This window comes from Sus scrofa, chromosome 16 (genome assembly GCF_054392235.1).
Source record: "Sus scrofa isolate SSC_HxYL_T2T_F1_AM1 chromosome 16, Sscrofa_HxYL_maternal_Yorkshire_Landrace_v2.0, whole genome shotgun sequence".
In the NCBI taxonomy this organism is placed as follows: Eukaryota; Metazoa; Chordata; class Mammalia; order Artiodactyla; family Suidae; genus Sus; species Sus scrofa.
Window position 1 is genome coordinate 44511967 of NC_139398.1, and position 23505 is coordinate 44535471.

Here is a 23505-nt window from a genome sequence, read left to right on the forward strand (position 1 = left end):
AAGAAACATTTAAAAAATAAATAGAAAATTTAAATAACAGACAAGCAGAGCTGAACAACACAATAACCAAAATGAAAAATCCACTAGAAGGAACCAATAGCAGAATACAGGAGACAGAAAAACAAAAAAGCAAGATGGAAGACAGACTGGTGGAAATTACCGATGTGGAATAGAATAAAGAATGAAAAGAAATAAGGGCAGCCTAAGAGAACTCTTGGATAACTTTAAATGCACTAACATTTGTGTTATAGAGATGCCAGAGGAAGAGAGAGAGAAAGGACCAGAGAAAACATTTGAAGAGATGATAGCCATAAAATTCCTTAACATAGGAAAGAATCACTCACTCAAATCCAGGATGCATAACGAGTACCAAACAGAATAAAGCCAAGGAGGAACACTCAAGACACATATTAATCAAACTAACCAAAATTAAAGACAAAAAGAAAATACTGAGAGCAGCAAGGAAAAGCAACAAATGACATACAAGGAAATCCCAATAAGTTTTTAAGCCGATTTTTCAGCAGAAACTCTGCAGGCCAAAAGAGAATGGCACAATATACTTAAAGTGATGAAAGGAAAAAAGCTACAACCAAGAATCTGCTATGCAGCAAGGTTCTTATTCAGATTTCACGGAGAAATCAAAAGCTTTACTGACAGGCAAAAGCTCATAGAATTCAGCACCACAAAACCAGTTTTACAACAAATACTAAGGGAACTTCTCTAAGGAGAAAAGAGAGGCCACTACCATAAACAAGAAATTACAAATGAGAAGGCTCATCAATGAAAGCAAACATATAGTTAAAGTAGGAAATCATCCACACACAAATGTGATATCAAAACCAGGAATCTTGTGAAGAGGAGGGTACAAATGTAGGAAACTGGAGATGCATTTGCAATTAAGAGACCAGCAACTTAAAACAATCTTGTATATATATAGAGGGTCCAGTATCAAAACCTGACATAACTGCAAACCAAAAATCTACAATAGATACACACATACAAATAATAAAAAGCAATCCAAATATAACACTAAAGATAGTCATCAAACTACAAGAGAACTTAAAAAAAAGGGAAGAAAAAATAGAAACAAATCCAAAACAATTAACGAAATGTCCTAAGAACATACATACTGAAGTTCCCACCATGGCACAGTGGAAATGAATCTGACTAGGAACGATGAGGTTGTGGGTTCAATCCCAGGCCTTGCTCAGTGGGTTAAGGATCCAGTGTTGCCATGAGCTGTGGTGTAGGTTGCAGATGCAGCTTGGAAGCAGCATAGGCCAGCAACTATAGCTCCAATTCGACCCCTAGCCTGGGAACCTCCATATGCTGCAGGTGTGGCCCTAAAAAGTGAAAACAAACAAACAAATATACATACCAATAATTACCTTAAATGTAAATGAATTAAATGCTCCAAATAAAAGATATAGACCAGCCAAATGGATACAAAAACAATATACAAAAACAAGTATATATATGCTTTCTGCAAGAGACTCACTTTAGTTCTTGGGATACATACAGACTGAAAGTGAGAGGACAGAAAAAGATATTCCATGCAAATGGAAATCAAAAAGTATTACATGCAAACAGAAATCAAAGGAAAGCTAGAGAGGCAATATTCATATCAGACAAAATTGACTTTAAAATAAAGATGGTTATTAGAGACAAAGAAGGACATTGTCTACAGCACTGTAGACATTGTCTACAGCAATAGACAGATTACCCAGACAGACAATCAATAAACACACACCTTAAATGACACACTAGACCAGATGTACTTCTGGAGTTCCTGCTGTGGCTCAGTGGTTAACAAATCCAACTAGTTACCGTGAGGTTATGGCTTCAATCCCTGGCCTCGCTCAATGGGTTAGGGATCTGGCACTGCTGTAAGCTGTGGTGTAGGTGGCAGATGTGGCTTGGATCCCATGTTGCTGTGGCTGTGGTGTGAGCTGGAGGCTACAGCTCTGATTGGACCCCTAGCCTGGGAACCTCCATGTGCCACGGGTGCAGCCCTAAAAAAAAAAAAAAAAGGCAAAAAGACACACACACAAAAAAGACCAGATGGACCTAACTGATATTTATAGAATATTCAATTAGAAAGCAACAGAATGCACATTCTTCTCAAGCACATACGGAATATTCTCTAGGATAGGTCACATTCTGAGCCACAAATGAAGCCTCAGTAAATGCAAAAAAATTGAAATCACATCAAGCATTTTTTTGACCATAACACTATAAGATTAGAAATAAATGGCCAGGAGTTCCCGTCATGACGCAGTGGTTAACGAACCCGACTAGGAACCATGAGGTTGCGGGTTCGATTCCTGCCCTTGCTCAGTGGGTTAACGATCCGGCATTGCCCTGAGCTGTGGTGTAGGTTGCAGACGCGGCTCGGATCCAGCGTTGCTGTGGCTCTGGCGTAGGCTGGTGGCTACAGCTCCAATTCGACCCCTAGCCTGGGAACCTCCATATGCCGTGACAGCGGCCCAAGAAAATGGCAAAAAGACAAAAAAAAAAAAGAAATAAATGGCCAACAAAACATGCAAAAAACACAAATACATGCAGACTGAACAATATGCTACTAAACAACCAGTGTATCACTGAAGAAATCAAAGAGGAAATCAAACAATATCTAGAGACAAACGAAGATGAAAGACAGTGATCCAAAACCTATGGGGCGTAGCAAAAGCAGTTCTATGAGGGAAGTTTATAACAACACAAGCTTACCTCAGGAAATAAGAAAAACCTCAAAAAACACCCTTACCTTACACTTAAGCAACTAGAGAAAGAAGAGTAAACAAAACTCAAAGTTAGTGGAAGGAAAGAAATCATAAAGATCAGAGCAGAAACAAATGAAATAGAGATGAACAAAACAATAGAAAAGATCAATGAAACTAAAAGTTGGTATTTCGAAAACATCAACGAAATTGATAAACCCTTAGCCAGACTCATGAAGAAAAAAAGGGAGGAAGTTCAAATAAATAAAATTGGAAATGAAAAAGAAGTTACAAAAGACATCAAAGAAATACAAAGGATCATAAGAGACTACTATAAGCAATATATACTAATAAAATGGACAACTTAAATTCTTAGAAAGGTACTATCTTCCAACATTGAACCAGGAAGAAATAGAAAATTTGAACAAACCAATCATAAGTACTGAAATTGAAACTGTGATTTAAAAAATTCCAGCAAACAAAAGTCTAGGACTGAATGGCTTCACAGGTGAATTCCATCAAACATTTAATTAAGAGTTAACACTTATCCTTCTGAAACTATTCCAAAACATTGCAGAGGAAGAAACACTCCCAAACCTATTCTGTGAGGCTACCATCACATCATCCTGATACTAAAACCAGACAAAGATGTCACAAAAAAAGAAAACAATAGGCCAATATCACTGATGAATACAGAGGCAAAAGTCCTCAACAAAATACTAGCAAACTGAATCCAGCAATTCATTAAAAGGATCACACACGATGATCAAGTTGGGTTTATCCCAGGGATGCAAAGATTTTTCAATATCCACAAATCAATCCGTGTGATATACTACATTAACAAATTGAAGAATAAAAATCATATGATCATCTCAATAGGTGCAGACAAAGCTTTTGACAAAATCTACACCCCATTTTTGATTAAAAAAAAAAAACCAAACCTCTGGAAAGTGGGCATAGAGGGAACCTACCTCAACATAATAAAGGCCACATAATACAAACCCACAGCTAATATCATTGTCAATGGTGAAAAGCTAAAAGCATTTCTGTTAAGATAGGAACCAGACAAGGATGTCCACTCTCACTTTTATTCAACATAGTTTTGAAACTCCTAGCCACAGCAATCAGAGAAGAAAAAGAAATGAAAGAAATCCAATTGGAAAAGAAGATGTAAAACTGTTTCCATTTGCAGATGACATAATACCATACATAAAAAATCCTAAAGATGCTATCAGAAAACTTCTAGAGCTCATCAACAGATTTGGCAAAGTTGCAGGACACAGAATTAATACAAAAAAAAATCTGTTACATTTCCATACACTAACAATGAAAGATCAGAAAGAAAAGTTAAGGAAACAATTCCATTTATCATCACTTTGAAAAGAATAAAATATCTAGGAATAGACCTACCTAAGGAAGCAAAAGACCTATACTCTGAAAATGATAATACCCTGTTGAAAGAAATCAAAGATGACACAAAAAGATGGAAAGATATACATGTTCTTGGATTAGAAGAATCAATATTATCAAAATAACTATACTACCCAAGGCAACCTATAGATTCAATACAATCAATTCAATACAATACAATATCAAATTACCAATGGCATTTATCACAGAACTAGAACAATTTTTTTTTAATTTGTATGGAAACACAAAAGACCCTCAATAGCCAAAGCAATCCTGAGAAAGAAAAATGGAGCTGGAGTAATCAGGCTGCCTGACTTCAGAACATACTATAAACTACAGTCATCAAAACAGTATGGTACTGGCACAAAAACAGAAATATAGATCAATGGAACAGGAAGGAAAGCCCAGAAATAAACCCACACACCTACAGTCAACTAATCTATGGCAAAGGTCCTGTTGACCTGTAGTCAACTAATCTACAGCAAAGGAGAACAAGAATATACAATGGAGAAAAGACAGTCTCTTCAAGAAATGGGGCTGGAAATGCGGGCAGCTACATTCAAAAGAACAAAATTAGAACACTCTCTAGGAGTTCCTGTTGTGGCTCAGTGGTAACGAACCTGACTAATATCCATGAGGACTCAGGTTCAATCCCTGGTCATGCTCACTGGGTTAAAGGATCTGGCATGTAAGCTGTGGTGTAGGTTGCAGATGTGGTTTGCATCTGGCATTGTGGTTGTGGCTGTGGTGGCAGCTGCAGCTTCAATTCGACCCCTAGCCCGGGAACTTCCATGTGCCGCACATGCAGCCCTAAAAAATAAAAGTAAAAAAATAAATAAAAGCAAAAATAAACTCTAAATGGATTAAAGATCTAAATGTAAGACTGGACATTATAAAGTTTTGAGAGGAAAACATAGGCAGAACACTCTCTGCCATAAAACACGGCAATATCTTTCTGATCGACCTCCTAATGAAAATAAAAACAAAATTAAACAAAAGGGACCTAATTAAACTTAAAAATTTTTGCAAGCAAAGGAAAACATGAACAAAAGACAACCCACAGAATGGGAGAAAATATTTGCATATGAAGCAACCAATAAGGGATTAATCTCCAAAATATACAAACAACTCATAGTTCGATATCAAAAAACAAAGAACTCAATCAAAAAATGAACAGAAGATATAAATAGACATTTCTGCAAAGACCTACAGATGGCCAAAAAACACATAAAAATATGCTCAACATCACTAATTACTAAAGAAATGCAAATCAAAACTACTACAAGGAACCACCTTACATTATCCAGAATGGCCATCATCAAAAGGTCTACAAACAATAAATGCTGGAGAGGGTGTGAAAAGGTCACCCTCTTATACTACTGGTGGGAATGCAAACTGGTAAAACCACTATGGAAAACAGCATGGAGTTTCCTCAAAAAATTAAAAATAAAAATGCCATATGATCCAGCAATCCCACTCCTAGTCATCTATCCAGAAAAAAAACAACAGTTTGAAAATATACATGGACCCCAAAGTTCATTGCAGCAATAGCCAAATTTACAATAACCAAGACATGAATGCAACCACAACATGTCCATCAACAGGGGAATGAATAAAGAAGATTTGGTACATATGTACAATGGGATATTACTCAGCCATAAAAATAATGAAATAATGTCATTTGCAACAACATGGATGGGCCTAGAGATTATCATACTAAGTGAAGTTAGACAGCGAAAGACAAATATCATATTATATCAATTATATGTGGAATCTAAAAAAAGGATACAAATGAACTTACTTGCAAAGCAGACTCACAGACTTTGAAAACAAACTTACAGTTATCAAAGGTGACAATTGGAGGGAGGAGGGATGCACAACGGAGTATATGGAATGACTGGCCAATGGGAACCTGCTGCATAGCAACAGAGAATTCCACCCAATACTCTGCAATAATCAATGTGGGAAAAGAGTCTGAAAGAGAATGGATATGTGCACATGTATAACTGAATAACTTTGCTGTACAGCAGAAATTATCACAATTATAAATCAACTGTAAATCAACTATACTTCAATAAAATGAAAAATAAAATAGCGTAAACAGAAGAAAAGGGAAGTTCTTTCCTTTAGAAATACATTAAATAATACAGTGAATACAATGATAAATGCTCTACATTTAAAAAAAATTTTGATGGAAATCATATAAAATGAAATTTATCAGAATTTCTATGTTTATTGAGCACACCAGTAGTAATGCAACAAAAATCAAGTATAACTATAACACTTTCCATGTGAAAGAAACTTGATATGTATTTTCCCAAATTTCACCATGGTCCTAAACACTTGCCCTGAATAATCAATAGTAAGTTTTGAAGCTAGAAATTTTCTAAACTCTCAATGATAATAATTTCAGTCCATCAAATTTCTAAACACTTTTTGGTTGAAACAGTCACAGAATACTTGAGCAATCAGGGAGTTTAGAAATAACTTTCTAGGAAGTTCCCGTGTGGCATAGTGGGTTAAGGATCTGGCATTGTTGCAGCTGTGACACAGGCTGCAACTGTGGCCTGGGTTTAATCCTTAGCCCAGGAACTTCCAGAAGCCACAGTGCAGTGAAACAAAACAAACAGAAACAAAGGAAACCACTTCCTGGTCTTATTTTATAGATGAAGATACACCGAAGTTAAGTAATTTGCCATAGGTCATTCTGCTAATTAATGGAAAAGGTAAGCTTACCTTGGTACTTTAAGAGGTCAATATTACTTCCCTTCTCTTAACCATTCAAGTTTTGAACAAGTGAGAGACAGACTTAGGAGTTACGAAGAGAAAGTGTTAACTTTGTTTTTTAAATTTTTTTTAAATTTTTTGCTTTTTTAGGGCTGCACGCATGGCATATGGAGGTTTCCTGGCTAGGGGTCCAGGTGGAGCTACAGCTGCTGGCAAACACCACAGCCACAGCGATGAGGAATCTGAACCCTGTCTGAGGCCTAAACCAACAGCTCACGGCAATGCCAGATCCCTAATCACTGAGCAAGGCCAGGGATCGAACCCACAACCTCATAATTCCTACTCGGATTTGTTTCTGCTGTGCCATGATGGGAACTCCCAAGAGTGCTAACTTTATTAATGATAAGAGTGTTTGAGGAAAACAATTCCTAAGCATAAGACCAAGTGGGCAGGCTAATAACTTCATTCCTGAATTAGGAATCGCATCTAATCATTAGGTGGGCAACTTCAGGCCCCTTCCTCTAGGTTAAAGTTCCTATTATCCCACAGCAAAAGGTAGAACATAGAACATGTTCTTTGCAAGCAGACTGACTACAAATAGGAAAAGGTGTCGAGTTAGAGTTGCCTGACTATATCTTCCAAATTTATAAATCAGATCTTCATTGCCTGGGGTAAGCACTTCCTCTTCCATCCCTGCCCTCAATCGTCTATATCCATTATTTAACATAAGTGCCTGGCATGTAATAGAGGCTTAATGAATATATATGAATACATGAATGGGTTGTAATTCCTTAATCAGTCGTCTGTACACTAAATGGTAAGCCAACATGGTACCTAGCCTTAAGAACATATTTTTGAGAAACTAATATATAACCAAAAAAGTAAAATTGGTCAATGATTGAACAAAATTTAAATCCTGAATATACTCTTCTATGTATTTGCTACTCATGCCACATACTATGTCTAGCTTAGAAATATTGTGTTGGAAAAAAAAAAAATGCTTTTGTCTGCTCTACTTCCCACATAAATAAATGTGTTTGCAAAGACTGATGTGTGACCAGTGTCCCTGGTTGTAGTTACAAGCTCTCATTTGACTCCTATTTACATTTGCTGCCTATGAGTTTGTGGTGGTTTGCAGACCTCTCTTCCCCATAAGGAAAAAGAATGAATTTGGCTCAAACTGGGTCACCAACTGTTATGTTAATCACTGTGTATCTACCACTAATCTGCAAGTAAAGTTATAAAAGTAAAGTTATATAGTCATGTTTTAGTATTCTTTTTGAAAAGCTAACTTTTAAAACTAGAGAAAGTTACCAAAGAAAAGAAAATCTGCGCCAGCCCTTAAAAGGGAAAGGCATAATCTTATTTTCATCTATGATAAAGAAAAATACATTAAATAAAACTATTCATTTGAAGATAAGGGTAGAATTCTACAGTTGTCATCATTCAAACACCTCTATATCCTTTCTCTATGTAACACTCTGAAATCATCTGAGACAATATCTCACACTCATTTTTTTAAATGACAAAACTCCTCTCTCTTTTTAAAAAAGTTTTACTCTAGGAGTTCCCGTCGTGGCTCAGTGGTTAACGAATCTAATTAGGAAACATGAGGTTGTGGTGCTCGATCCCTGGCCTTGCCGTGAGCTGTGGTGTAGGTTGCAGATGTGGCTCGGATCCCGCGTTGCTGTGGCTGTGGCGTAAGCCAGTGGCTAGAGCTCCGATTGGACCCCTAGCCTGGGAACCTCCATATGCCGCAGGAGTGGCCCAAGAAATGGCAAAAAGACAAAAAAAAAAAAAAAAGTTTTACTCTATTTGTGGGTACCCAGGATTGGTGGGGGAAAAAGTATGGAGAAATGTAACTTTAAACATTTTGAAGAATTAAATACTTCAAATTTAACTAGTAAATTTAACCTCCCTACTAAAGTTGCTTAATTAGCTAGAAAGATAAGCTTTATTATTTAAAAACTTAAAATAGCACTCCTTGATATATGAAAATCAAAGTGTAGTGCAGTATTTGTTTTTCCTACCACCACAAAGGTAAAGCTTCAGGGGTAGGAGCCTGGATAGGCATTATTTTAATGATGTACAAACAGGAGTAGATAGACTCCAGGTCATTTCTGTATGGACTTCAAGACTAACAGTAGAACAACTTGTGTTTGGGGTCAACATGTTGGAACATGCATGCAACCTTCACTGATGTTGCATGTGAGTGAATGAGGACATTGTCTGGACCACTCTCAGTAAACAGATGTGATCCAGAGACACATGGGGAACTGCAGACATGGTTCAGTAGGAAGGTAACATCTTTTACAGAGTTGCTTTTCTAACTCTAATCATGCTCTCAGGTTAATGTGGCCAAACATGGGACTTAGAAGTTTAACAAAATTAAGCTTGTCTCAGATGTAGTGAACTCTCCCATCAGAAGGGATTAAAATCATTCAGTGAGCAATTTTAAATACCCAGTTAATCTTCAAAATGATCCTCATGTTAATATGGTATTTCTGAGAACCTAAATCAAGCCAAAATAAACCCAAATATTTTTGTTTAACCAAGCCACCTTCTCATTAGTTCAGGGCAGTGATTCTTTGCTCTCTTGGAGGGAGGCATTTTGATTTTGTGACCTTCTACTCTTATCCCAAATATTGCATGGCATTTCTCTTTTTTTTAATGAAATTTTATTGTTTCAGAAATCACTTTTAGGATTCTTGCTTCATATTGGAATAATTGAAGATATATTAGATGACACTATACCAGGTTGGAAGATTTAAAATATTGTCTCTGTCTGAAAAAAATAAAATAAAAAATAAAATAAAATATTGTCTCTTAAGTAGCTTCTTTTTCATCTGATTTTAAGATAAAACAGAAATAAAGTGTTGCATGTTATAATAGACACATAGATCAATGAAAGAGAACAGAGAGTCCAGACATAAACACATGTGCTTATGGTCAATTAATCCATGACAAAGCAGACAAGAATACTTAATAGAGAAGACAGTTTCTTCAATAATTTGTGCTGGAAAAACTGGACAGCTATTTGGAAAATAATGAAATTAGAACATTCTCTAACACCACATACAAAAATAAACTCCACTTCACACCATTCAGAATGGCCAGCATTAGTAAGTCTACAAATAACAAATGCTGAAGAGGGTGTGGAGAAAAGGGTACCCTCCTATACTGTTTATGGGCATGTAAATTGATATAATCACTATGGAAAACAGCATGGAGGTTCCTCAGAAAACTAAATAAATATAGAACTACCATATGATCCAGCAATCCTACTCCTGAACATATATCCAGACAAAAAACTACAATTATAAAAGACGCATGCATCCATTAGTTCTTAAAATCACTATTCACAATAGCCAAGACATGGAAACAACCTAAATGTCCATCGACAGATAAATGGATTAAGAAGATGTGGTACATACATACAATGGGATACTACTCAGCCATAAAAAAAGAGAATGAAATAATGTCATTTGCAGCAACATGGAAGCAACTAGAGATTATCACACTTAGTGAGGTAAGTTAGAAAGAGAAAGACAAGTACCATATGATATCATTTGTGGTTGGAATCTGAAACATGGCACAAATGAAACTATCTACAAACAGAAACAGACTCATAGACATAGAGAATAGATTTATGGTTGCCAAGGGGGAGGGAGGAAAGAGTGGTATGGACTGGGAGTTTGGGGTTAGTAGGTATAAGCTATTACATCTGGAATGGATAAGCAATTAGGTTCTACTGTATAGCACAGGGAACTATATTTAATCTCTTGGGATAGAACATGATAGGAGATAATACAAGCAAAAAAGAATGTATATATGTATGGTTGGGTCACATTGCTGTACAGCAGCAATTGGCACAACACTGTAAATCAACTATACTTTAATTAAAAAATAAACTCAAAATAGATTAAAGACCTAAATGTAAGGCCAGAAACCATCAAACTCCCATAGGAGAACATACGCAGAACACTCTTTGCCGTAGATCATAGCAACATTTTCTTGGATCTGTCTTCCAAAGCAAGGGAAGTAAAAGCAAAAATAAACAAATGGGACCTAATTAAATTTCAAAGTTTTTAGGTATATGGAATGATTGGCCACCAGAGACTTGCCATATAGCAGAGAACTCTATCCCATATTCTATGATAATCTTTGTGGAAAAAGAATCTGAAAGAGAATGGATGTGTGTACATGTATAACTGAATCACTTTGCTGTTCAGCAGAAATTACCACAACATCGTAAATCATCTATACTTCAATAAAACTTAAAAAAAAAGCACTTTTGCACAGGAAAGAAAACCATTAACAAAATGAACTGACAACCTACAGAATGGGAAAGATATTTGCCAGTGATATGATCGGTAAGGTGTTAGTATCTAAAATACATAAATATCTCATACTACTCATTGTCATGAAAAAAAAAACACAAGAAATGGGCAGAAGATCTAAATACACATATTTCCAAAGAGGACATGCATATGGCCAATAGACATATGAAAAGATGCTCAACATTGCTAATCATAAGGGAAATGCACACAATAAGGTAACACCTCACATAGGTCAGAAAAGATATCATCAAAAAGAAAACAAATAGCAAGTGTTGCTGAGGATGCAGAGAAAAGGGAACCCTTGCACACTAGTGGCTGGAACGTAAATTGGTGCAGCCACTATGGAAAACAGCATGGAGGTTTCTCAAAAAACTAAAAAGAAAACTACCACATGACCTAGCAATTCCACCCTGGGTATATACACCTGAAAAAAACCAAAGATACTAATTTGAAAAGATACATGCATCCTGGTGTTCATATCAGTATCATTTACAACTGCCAAGATATGGAAGAAACTTAAGTGTCCATCAACAGGTGAATGGATAAAGAAGATGTGGTATATACTTATAATGGAATACTACTCGGCCATAAAAAGAATGGAAATTTGCCACATGCAACAACATGGATGGATCTGGAGGGTATATACTAAATGGAATAAGTCAAACAGAGAAAGACAAATATTGTATGACATCACATATGTGCAATCTAAAAAATACAACAAATTCATGAATATAACAAAAAAAGAAACAGATTCGTAGAGAAGAAATTAGCGATAACCAGTAGGGTGAGGGAAGGGGGAGAGGTGATACAGAGATAAGGGAATACAAGGTACAAACTATTATGTACAAAATAGGCTACAAGGGCATACTATACAACACGGGGAAGGTAGCCAATATTTTTATAATGATTATAAAATGAGCCTAATCTTTAAAATTATGAATTACCGTATTATACACCTGCACCTTATATAATGTTGTATATCAACTATACTTCAATTTAAAAATGTTGTGTGTTACTCAAAGCTTAAACTCAATATCAACTTCTACTACTGAAAGAAAGTTCACATTTCATATTATTAATTTACTTGAGAAATATGTATTAGGCTCTAAGCATGGGCCAAGATCTTCCAGGTAAAGAAAAGATGGATAGAGATTGATCTGGACAGTTTAAACTTTCAAATCAGAGATTGCAGATCCAAGATTATAGCCCCAGTCTTCTATTGTAACTTCTACTCTGTAGATATTTACATGTAATATACTTGCTTCTAATATGATTTGGGACAAAAATAATGACCATCCAATATATGTTTTTCCATAAGAGAGAGGCTATAAATATAATCAGCACAAATGGCTGTTCATATAGTTTCAATAATTTGTAGCATATTAAGAACTAAGTCTGTTATAGAGGCCAAAGACCAGGACTATGTAGACCAGTCATGGCTTATTAAGTGTTTAGACCAACTCTGATGAAAAAATAATTTCTGAGCACAAAAGCATCTTCTTTTCAGTCATGTTAAGAATCTGAAATTACAGCAAAGGTGAGATTGATGGGGCTGCCTTCCCTTAGCATCCTAAATCAGCATTGTCATTGCGAATTTCCTTTCTGAGGCCTCGGGCTCTGCTTGGCTTTATTTGAAATATTGTTTTTATCCTGAATTTACTTTTATGTGCACTATAGCCTGTGAGCTATAATGTCAGACATGGCCATTCAACCTTTTAGAGTTTTGATATACAAGTGTAACTATAAGCTAATAAGTGATGGGCAAATCCAATAAATATGGTAAATGAGTAAATAACTATCTCATTGTCTAGAAGATTTTCCTGGCATCTAGGCTAAATTTTCTTTTCTGCAAATTTATCTTCACTTTTCTTGTGTCCTCCCTGGAAGTGTAGGTCCTTCAGAGACAGTCTGTTTAGACTTTTGGTCGATACTGTGTACTTCACACTCTTCATCTGAAGCCTACAACAAATTTTTAAGGTCAACGCATAAGCAGCAAGGTAGGAGTCTTACTGTACTTATCATCTACATGATAAAGCTATAAGACAAATATGACATACACACAGACCTATCTACCATATTTACATCGTCAAGCTTCCAAGTCACACTTTTCTACCTCTACCCTATTTTGACTCTTTGTGTTAACAGTCATTCTCCTCTCTATTCATTCTCAAGTGAAAAGGTTATGGAAGAAACCATTGGCATGATTATAAGTAAAGTAATAGAAATGAATAAATTATATACAGAAGACAAAATTACCTAAAGTTATAATATCTGTTGCTGTTTCTGTTGTTGGAGGCAACTGAAAACCCCTTGGAAACTAGCTTAAATATTAAAGGGAAATTTTTGTTTTGTAGATTTGAAAAGTTCAAAGGAACTTCTGACCTCAAGTAGGGCTTGGTGCCAGGATTCAAACACCATCTTTATGTTAGTTTCTCACTCTCTGATTCTCAACTTCACTTCCTTGGGCAGCCTCACACCTTGAAGGAGCAAGATAACTTTAGCAAGTCTACACTTTGTATCTGTTTTGTTTTCAATCCAGCAAATAAGAGCAAGTCTCTTGCCCAGTAATAATAGAAAAGGTCTCATTTCATTTTAACAGCTCAATGTCAATCTCATGTCAGTCCAGTAGCCAAGAAGTACCATGTTCAAATTTGCATAGACTCATGTCAATTCCCCACCCCTGAGCTGGATGAAATTGAAGTACCAGGGCTGAGGGGAAAGAATTCATCTTTTAGAGGGATTTTCATTTGGTAAGCAGAAGAAGGTAACCAAATGGATGCAGAGTGACCAACACGATTAATGTCCACCACATTACCCCTCCTTCAAGTCCTAGACTGAAACCCAACCTTTCCCATTAAACTTTTCTGAACATCCAGTCCTGAAGGAGTCTACACTGAACTCCCAAATATACTTACTGTCTCTAAAACTCCTTTGGCAATAACTTCTGCACAGCCTGTGATATCGTGTCCCTAGCAGTCATAAATTACTGTTTATAGTTTGTAATCTTAGCTTTCCATGTGGATATTTGCCCAGCTTCAGGTTCTCATGGCCTGTCTGTACAGACCAGGCACAGCTTCAGCCATCAGCTACTGCCAGTGTAACCTGGCAGCACCTCACCTATTTCAATTAAATGGACTAATTATCTCTCTGCCTCTTAGCCCCTCTTTCATGCTCATTCTGGATCTCTGCTGCAGGGACCCACTCAGCCATCCTGATGCAAATCTAAAGTAAAGAGATCCTTGACAAAGAGGAGACAGGAGCCAATAAGTAAATATTCCCCTTACTGTCTCCTGAGACAAAAATTCCAATGCACATTCTACATGAATTCTCAGAGGACTGATTAGATTGCCCATAGTAGTAACCAGCTTGATCACGACTCTTGAACTGGCTTTCCCTCAGTTCCTGTTTTAACTTTTTTTTTTTTTTTCTTTTTTTGTCTATGCTCACAGCATACAGAAATTCCCAGCCCAGGGACTGAACCTGCACCACAGTGGTAACAGCACCAAAACTTTAACTCACTGAACCACCAAGGAACTCCCTGTTTTGCCTTCTCAATGCCACATTCCTGTTAGTTGAGATGAACTGCCCAAATAAACCACTTGTCTCAAGTCCTTGCCTCAGCTTCTGCTTTCAAGGGAAACACAGGTTAAGACTAACAGTTCTTTGGGGCAAGGTTAACATCTCTAGTACATGAAGGTACCCAAGATATATCTACTGTTACAATCGGAGTGAAAGGAAAAAGGGAGCAATAAAAGACTACCAAAGTGGGACAAGTATATAGGTAGTCAAATGTGCTAGAGATCTACATTTCCGAGTAACAGATGCCTATTAAAGTGCTAATGTGGGAAGTTAGGCCCAGTGGCCAAAGTAAAAGAATTTCAAGTCAGCCAACCATTGGAACCTAGAGTGGACCACATCCTTCACATTGCATATTCTTTTAGTAATTATGCCCTCCAGATATTCAATTACTTTTTATTCCATTAACAGTAATTTTGTAAGTGAATTCAAAGTTTTGCTTTTTCAGGGCAATGAAAATATTTTTATCTCAAATCCTTGTGATTTTTCCTCCTAGGATTGTGAGTTATGAAAATATCTGTCTCTCTGTCAAAATAAATGAAAGGGTGGATGAGTCTGTAAAGTTGAGCAATACCCCAAAGTTCATAGCCGAGGGCTATGACTTACATTACTCTTAAGTGCTACTTGACCTCTGCAGTGATTATTCTTCCCATACACTGATGAGCAAGGGAGAATGAGTAACACTTAGAGAAAAAAGAAGATCAATATATAGCTACTCTAAATTCTACATGAAGCACACTGCCATACCTGGCAAAATGAAATGTGGAAGAGAAGCCCTCTCTGAAGTGTACCACTGGATCCTTAACACAGTAATCTTAATGATTTAGACTTCACTAGCAAAATAAACAAAAATTATTTCCTGCATTAATACAAAGCTATCCATCTTTCTTTTCTTGTTATTTGTATGGTGATAGGCTTGTCTAGAAGACCAAGCTGTCTAATCCCTTCTTAGAAATAAATCAGCCAGCAGGTGCAAAGTCTGACCATTGAAATTAAAGTCCATTGATGGCCTAGCAAACACATAATAGTGGGAGAGTATCAATCTGCATGTATAGGGGACCTCTGATTTGCCAATATCCTTTAAATATTGCAGCAAGCTGAATAATGGTTCCCTAAAGACATCAGCTCCTAATCCCTGGAAACTGTAAATGTTATATTATATGGAAAAGTGATCTTTGCTGATGGAACTAATTTAAGGATCCTGAGATGGGAAGATTATCCTAGATTGTTCAGGTAGGTCGTAAATGCAATCATACACATCCTCATAAGAAAGAGGAAGAGGAAGATCATACCAAAGATGAGAGGAAAATATAGCCATGAAAGTAGAGATTGTGGCTTGCAGCCCCAAGCCAAGGAATGTTGGCAGCCCCAAGAGCTGGAAGAGACAAGGGAAAGATTCCCTCCAGAACATCCAGAGGGAAGCTTAGTCCTACTGACACCCAGATTTCAGACCAGAGATAGTGATATCAGACTGCTGGCCTCATTACTGTAGGAGAATAAATTTCTGTTGTTCTAAGCACCAAATTTGTGATAATTTTTTATAACAGCCATAGGACACAAATGCACACGTTATCTCACTTAACCTTCATGACTGTGAGATAGCTATTATCCCTACTTTACAGATAAGGAAACTGAGGGTCAGAATAAGTATATTAAGTCACTTGACAAATAGGTGGCAGAAAAATCAAGTTCAGTTGAATTCCAAAGCCTGAGCTCTTTTCTCACTCTCTCACTCTGTGTATGCCAGCCACACAGACGTATTCAAATGCCATTTCCCATCTCTCTCAAGGACAGAGGTCACTTCACCCTCTCTTCTGACCCCCACTCCTGGCTTGGGGTCCCATTTACATGATCTTTTACTCTGGTCCCACTCATGCACTTGTGCTTTGGCTTACTTTCTCCTCGACACACTATAAGCTCTCCTAAGGCAGGGTCTGTACCTTCATCTTTGATCTTCAGGTCTACCTAGTGTCTGTTAAGTGGCTGTGCCTAAATGTATTTGTAGAATAAATGAATTATGTCACATTAACTCCCAAATAAACATAAGAATAAATAAGCTTACATTAAGGAGTGCAAAAGTCTTCGGAGTTTCATGTTCAAGTGAGGTGAGATACAAGATAGGGGTAATCACTTTTCCATTTCTTTATGTTGCTTCAGTTTCCTCATAGGTAAATGGGTATAATGATGGTATCTACTTTATAGAGTTAGTGTGACTATTAAATGAGTTTGTATATGTAAAAGGCTTAGAATAACAACACAGATCTGTGTATTCTCTATAATTTTTCTCAACTCTTTTTTATTAGTAAAGAAGTAAGACTTTTTAAAGTAATTGAATAAATTAAGAAGTTTTAAAGCTACAACAAATTTTTATAATTTTGTGATTTTGTAGAATATAGAAGCAATCTCAAGATGACAAATTTCACTCTGAAATAAATATCTAGCACAACATTAGCAATAAGATACTGCTGGAAAGGTCGGTAAGTGTTTTTACAGTCTGTCACATAAACCAAAAGTGGGAGAAATAGCATTTCAGAAATACTAATATACGCCATTATGGAAAATCTCAAGTGAAATTCCCAGGAAAGCAATCTTATTGACTCTGAGTTTTAATGTTGTATTAATCTTTCAACACTTTGATATTCCTAGATTAGCCTCTGCCAGGAACGCAGCCTACTGCTTTATTTCTCACTGATGAACAAAATGGACTAATCTGAAACACATGGAGAGGAAAGAACGATTCTGTTTGCATGTGTGAGACCTGACGTTGTTTTTAATTGATTCACAAGTTTTTATATAATAATTGAAAAACAAGGCCTTTCAGGAGACATACACATGAAAAAATAAACACACTAAAAGGGTTTGAGGCTGATTTTTGTTTTACCTTCATTTGTTGCTGGTCTCACAAAGTAAACACAAAATTTTTTTGCAATGAACACTTATTTCAGGAGACGCATGTTGAAACATAAGATGTAGAAACCACTGACTGAACCCCCATTACCCCCACTGTAATTCATGGACATTAGTAACTCGGAAACAAGTGATACCAGTATAGTTTTGTAGCTTTGCTACTATCTTATTATTGTTGTTCTGGATTGTAAGTAAGATGTTGGTTACACTACAGGGACTGTACCAACACATGTCTTCCCTCAACAGGTTCACTATGCACCAAATCCCTTGGACCATGAGCTGCTGTATTTTATTTAAGGCAGTATTTTTTGGCTGGCTGAAGTATAACATGACTACAGGCTCTGAAGTAGATGATCACATCAGAAAGGACTGAAACACTTGGTTTGTCTTATATCCCATGGGCTGTTCCAGGCACTGCCACAGGGAAAGGCCAAGGAACATTTCCCATAATGAGCCATAACTGGTATAGAGGTAATACACTATTGATAGGTTGGAAGAAGAAGAAAAGCAATTAGGATCTGAACAGGGCAGAAAATTAGCAGCAGTCTGAACTGAATTGTAGGGTGGATTTGGGAGGCACTTTAGAGGAAGAATCAACAAGATATGTAAATGACTGGATGAAGCATGAAGGTTCAATAGAGACATGAATCAGAGATGACCCCAAGGTTTCAGGTTGAGAAAAATGGCCACGAGATAATAGAGGAAATGCAGAGGACAGGGAAAGGAAAACCCCATGGGAAGGGGAGATAGAAATTGCTTCTGAAAATGTTGAACCTGAGGTGCCTGGAAGACGATGGTGTGAAGATAAGTGTTCAGCAAGTAGATGGAAATTCAAAATTGATGCTGAGGAGAGTGGTCAGCACTAGATCTTTAGATTTTTTTTCCCTTGGTAATATTTAGAGTGATATTTTTAATAGTTCTGTACATTAAACAAACTATATCCTCACCATTTTCATATTTCACCCACATTATAGATCTATAAATGTAAGCAGAACAAACTTTATTTCCATTTTACATGAAAGGAAACCAATACTCAAGGGCGTTAAATAGCTTGCCCCAAGGCCACAATGGAAAATACCAAGACCAGAACCAGACTTATACTTTCTGCAATTTATGGTGATATTTCCTAGACATTGAGCACTAGGAAACTGGAATTCTTCATTTATTGTTTGCAAATACAGACTGGATCTATTGCAGAAAGGTGACACATAAAACCATGCAAGCTGATAAATTCCCCTAGGGATTATATTAAATGTGCAGTTGGGGAAAGAGAAGCTAGGAAAGAAAAGAGAGAGAAAATGTTCAGAGAGATAAGAGGAGAGCAGGAAGAAGGAGGGTCACAGAAGAAAAAAGAGGAAAACAGTTGAAGACAAAGGGCTGTCAACAGTATCAGCGATTGTTTCTTCTCCAGTTCCCTCCACCTTCCATGCCACTCCCATCCAGTGGGCATAGATGATGTTCTCTCACATCTGGTGCACTTCTAGATGCACCAGAAGTCCTGTCCCTCACATGAAATACCTCTGCCCGTATGAAAGAACAAATATGTGTTTCCATCTCCGGCTCTTTGCCTGAAATCTTGAAGATTCAGCTTGAGGGTTACTTTAATGGATTTTATGCTCTACCTCCCAGTGATAAAGCCGTCAATAAATTTCACAAGATTCCATGTGTAACCTTTAGTCATAGATCAATATGTAATAACATACTTTTAAATGTAGATCACATCAGAGAGGCCATGTATACACAACAGCAAACAGATGTTTTGGCAAAGAGAGGAGCCTCCATATGTTTATAGATGGCAGTATCTCATGGTAAGAACCAATTCCCACCCTTTCCTCATCTTTGTTTTCAGCTTTATTTAAAACATTTGTTTCTGATATACAGAGATAAGTTTTCCAGACATAAACCTGGCTTTCAAAAAGTCAGGTTTCCTCTTAAAGAACACAAACAATATACAAAGGAAAGCAAGAGGGGTTGAAGCAAACTACTCAACAAATTTAAGATGACGAATAATTACTGAGTATTTTCCACGTATACAGCACTATGCTGGCACTGTGGAGATATAAATAAAAAAAAAAAGAGAGCCCTCAAAGACCTTTTCTTTAACAAAGATAATAGTGTCCCCCAAATAGCTGATCTGCTCTGCTGCATTTATCAGCCTCCCTGGAGTTAGGCAAGACCATGTGGCCAGCTCTGCCAAAGATCTGTGAGTAGAAGGCCAAAGCATGCAAGAGCTGGTTCTTTACTTTCCTCATTTCTCTTCCCCTTCCTTGACAACGAAGAATGATGACGTTCCACAATAGCAGAAGCTTTACCAGCTAGAATTCTAAGTAACCGTATAGATAAGATCTTCCCAGTGCCACATATTTGACATACAGTATAATAAATAATCCTTTTTTTTTTCAATTAAGCTACTGAAATTTAAGAGTTGTTTGTTACTGAAGCATAAACCTGACCTATCTTGACCAAAACACTTGCCTTTTTGGAGCTCACATGATAGTGAGCAAATAGCCACACATCTAAAAAACTCCAAATTGCCTGATAACAATTGGACATCTCACTTTTTTCAAACCTATTACATGTCAATTAACACCTGATAATTATTTTTAGCACATCCTTTCACTTTCAAAGGTATACTGGTTTAAATGAAAAGCTACATGCTACCCTATAGAGAGAAGGTATAATAAATGGTATAGAAGACATATAAATATGGCATTGAGAAAACATAAAATAATCCTACTGATGGGATTTGATCATTAGAACTGGAACCTAAAGAAAATATAGTGTTCTGCTAGGCAGATAATGGGGCACATAAGGTTTGGGGTGAAGTGCATTCCAACAGCTCTGAGTTTGAGCAAAGGTTCAAGGTAGAAGTGACGAGGATACTTTGGAGACAAATAGGAAGATTAAGGTTAATATGTTAGGGGCAGTGGGCAGAGGAGTAGAGGGAGCAGAGAAGCAGAAAGACTGATGGGATATATTACTGAAGGCGTTGAAGACCTACCTGAGGAGTATGCATTTAAGGAGTTCACTTGGGGAAACAATGTGTTATAGTCAAATTCCCTGATTAGCTCTTCCTCTCACCTTTGACTTCTGACCCAAATCTTGGAAAACCCAATTCATAAAACAGACTAAGATACACTTTGCTGATATAGTGGATTCTTGATAAATTTAAATGGAAATTTTTTTTAAAAGCCCAGGAAGAATAAGATGGCTATTCAATTGAGTCTACAGTGGTTGATGCTTATTATATTCTATATATGGAAATGGATACCCTGCCAAGCTCTAAAATATTATACAAAGAAAAACAACTAAAGATATGGCAGATGTGAGATGCACATGAACTGGGACCAACATAATTCATGCCTATACTAACAGAATCCCCTTTTATCCTCAAAAAGATTTCAACTTGGATGATAAATTCTATTCTCTCTCTTCCTATGACATTCAGGATGGAGGGAATTTCACGTTCCTTCATTTTCCTTCTTCTCTCAGGTTTAATTAAAACGAATTTGAATATGAATCTTACAGAAACTGATGTGAAGTCCAGTCATTTGAAAGGCCTCCTCCTAGGGCCTGGGACAGTGTGAGAACTTCATGAGTTCATGTCTTACAGCGCCCCCTCAAGCTCTCTAGGCAGGTTAGCAAAATCCTTCACCTTGGCTGAGTGTTACCTCCCATTGGCTACTATGAAGATTTCCCACGTTTCAGACTTAATACCTAATTCTTGACCACATCCCTAGATCTATGCCTTCTTCCTGCTTAGTAACAGAGGTGTGAACAGAAAATATATGTGGGAAAAGCATAAAACAAATGTTAACTCAGAAGATCACCAATTAACAAATAGGATCCAGGAAGCCTTTAAGGGCTTTTATGGATGTCATCATTAGCATGTGTAGATGACATGGTCCACATTTGTCATATCAACATAGGCTTAGTTTGTATTACATGCCATAACTAAACCCAATTTAGTCTCTGCCCACCTCAAGGAATAATTAGCTCATAACTGACATGGATATATTGCTATTTTTCTATTCGAAGTAATAATATTTTATTTTTTTCATTTTCTTACAGTTTTATTGAAGTATAATTGATTTACAATACCAATATTTTCATCAAAGCCCTTTGATTTGTGCCAGAACTGCTAGTTCATAAAGTTACTTGCTGAGTTTGTAGACCTCCTGTGAAGTGTAAGACTCGTGGAATCAGCCCTAATAAGGCCAGATTGTATGGCCACATGGTGATACCTGTGGGTGCTGCCTCAGTATGCATTCAGGCTCTGCCATTTACTGGTAAATATCAAGTTACTGAGGACTTTTAAACTTCAGTTTTCTCCGGAGTTCCCTGGTGGCCTAGTGATTAAGGATCTGGCATTGTCACTACTGTGGCTCAGGTCACTGCTGTGGTACAGGTTTCGACCCCTGCCCCAGAAACTTCCACATGTCACAGGCATGGCCAAGAAAAATAAATAAAACTTCAGTTTTCTCATGGAAGTTGATGTAAAAAGCAGTTTCCTCATAAGGGTGTTTGAGGATCATGTGTATGTTCAAATGTATGTCCAATACTTAGCATAATGCCTGGAACATTTATTTTTCTCAAATTTAATTTGAACTAGCTTGGACCTCCATCTGCTAAAACATGGTAGAAAATCCAACATCAGTCATTTGGAAAGTCACTTCCTTCTCCCTTGGAGAATACATGAACTTCAGGAGCTCATATGCTTTTGAAAGGGGCCTCTGATTCTCAATAAATGGGAGCCAGGGTTATCCTGAACCAAAGCTTAGCAAGACCCAAGTGGCCTTCCACATTTTGAAATGAAATCAAAAATTCTTACTCAGAGTAGAAACCCACTCTTCCTCTCCACCGTGTTTTTATTTTCTCCAGGTTTTCACTCCAAGTACATACCACATTATCCCACATTTAGTTACACACCACAGAGTGTTCTAGCTATTGCCTGTCTATCATTCTCCCCAACTTTAGTGAAGACTCCTGAAAGGAGGGTAGGAACAAAGCACTGTGGGTCGCTGGTCAGGCCGACCCCACAGACACCTAGATGAGGACTGGGCAGGGACTTAAATCCAGCTGGTGCTCTACCCTCCAATCTTGGGCCCTGGTGCAGGGCTGTGGCTGCCAAGGGAAGGGAAACCTTTTTCAGATTTACACAACAAATATTTATAGGCTATGGGCAGCCCCAATAGGAAACATATGGTTTAATTCTATTACATTTTTCACAGCATTTAACACAGTTTGAAACACAAACTAGAGGGGAGGGGAGAGCCCCAGAGAGTATCTCAAAAAACAACAATTTATTTTTTGAAATACTTTCTGGTGAAGAGAAAAAAAGTGGATGTATAGGAGACTGCTACAGACTGTATGTGTGACCCCCTCCACTTCCAAATTCACATGGTGAAACCTTATCTCCAATATAGGACTTGGACAGAGAGCCTACAGGAGGTGACTGGGTCATGAGATTGGAGCTCTCATGAATGGGAGTAGCGCTCTTAAACAAGAGACCACAGAGAGCTCCCTTATAAGGACAAAGTAAGAAGACAGCCATCCTTGAACCAGGAAGCAGACTCTTACCAAACAAGGAATCTGCTGGCATCCTGATTTTGGACTTTCCAGCCTCCAGAACTATGAGAAATAAAGGTTTCTTGCTTAAGTTACCCACTTTGTGGTATTTCTGATATAGCAGTCTGAATGGACTAAGGCAGAGACTGAAGACAGAGTACTATAAAAGCAATGGATCTTTTTACTAATCTCTAATGCACAGAAGACTGAGAAAAGCATTCAGGATTTTATGAAAAAAGCAAACTCAAAATGTACAATAA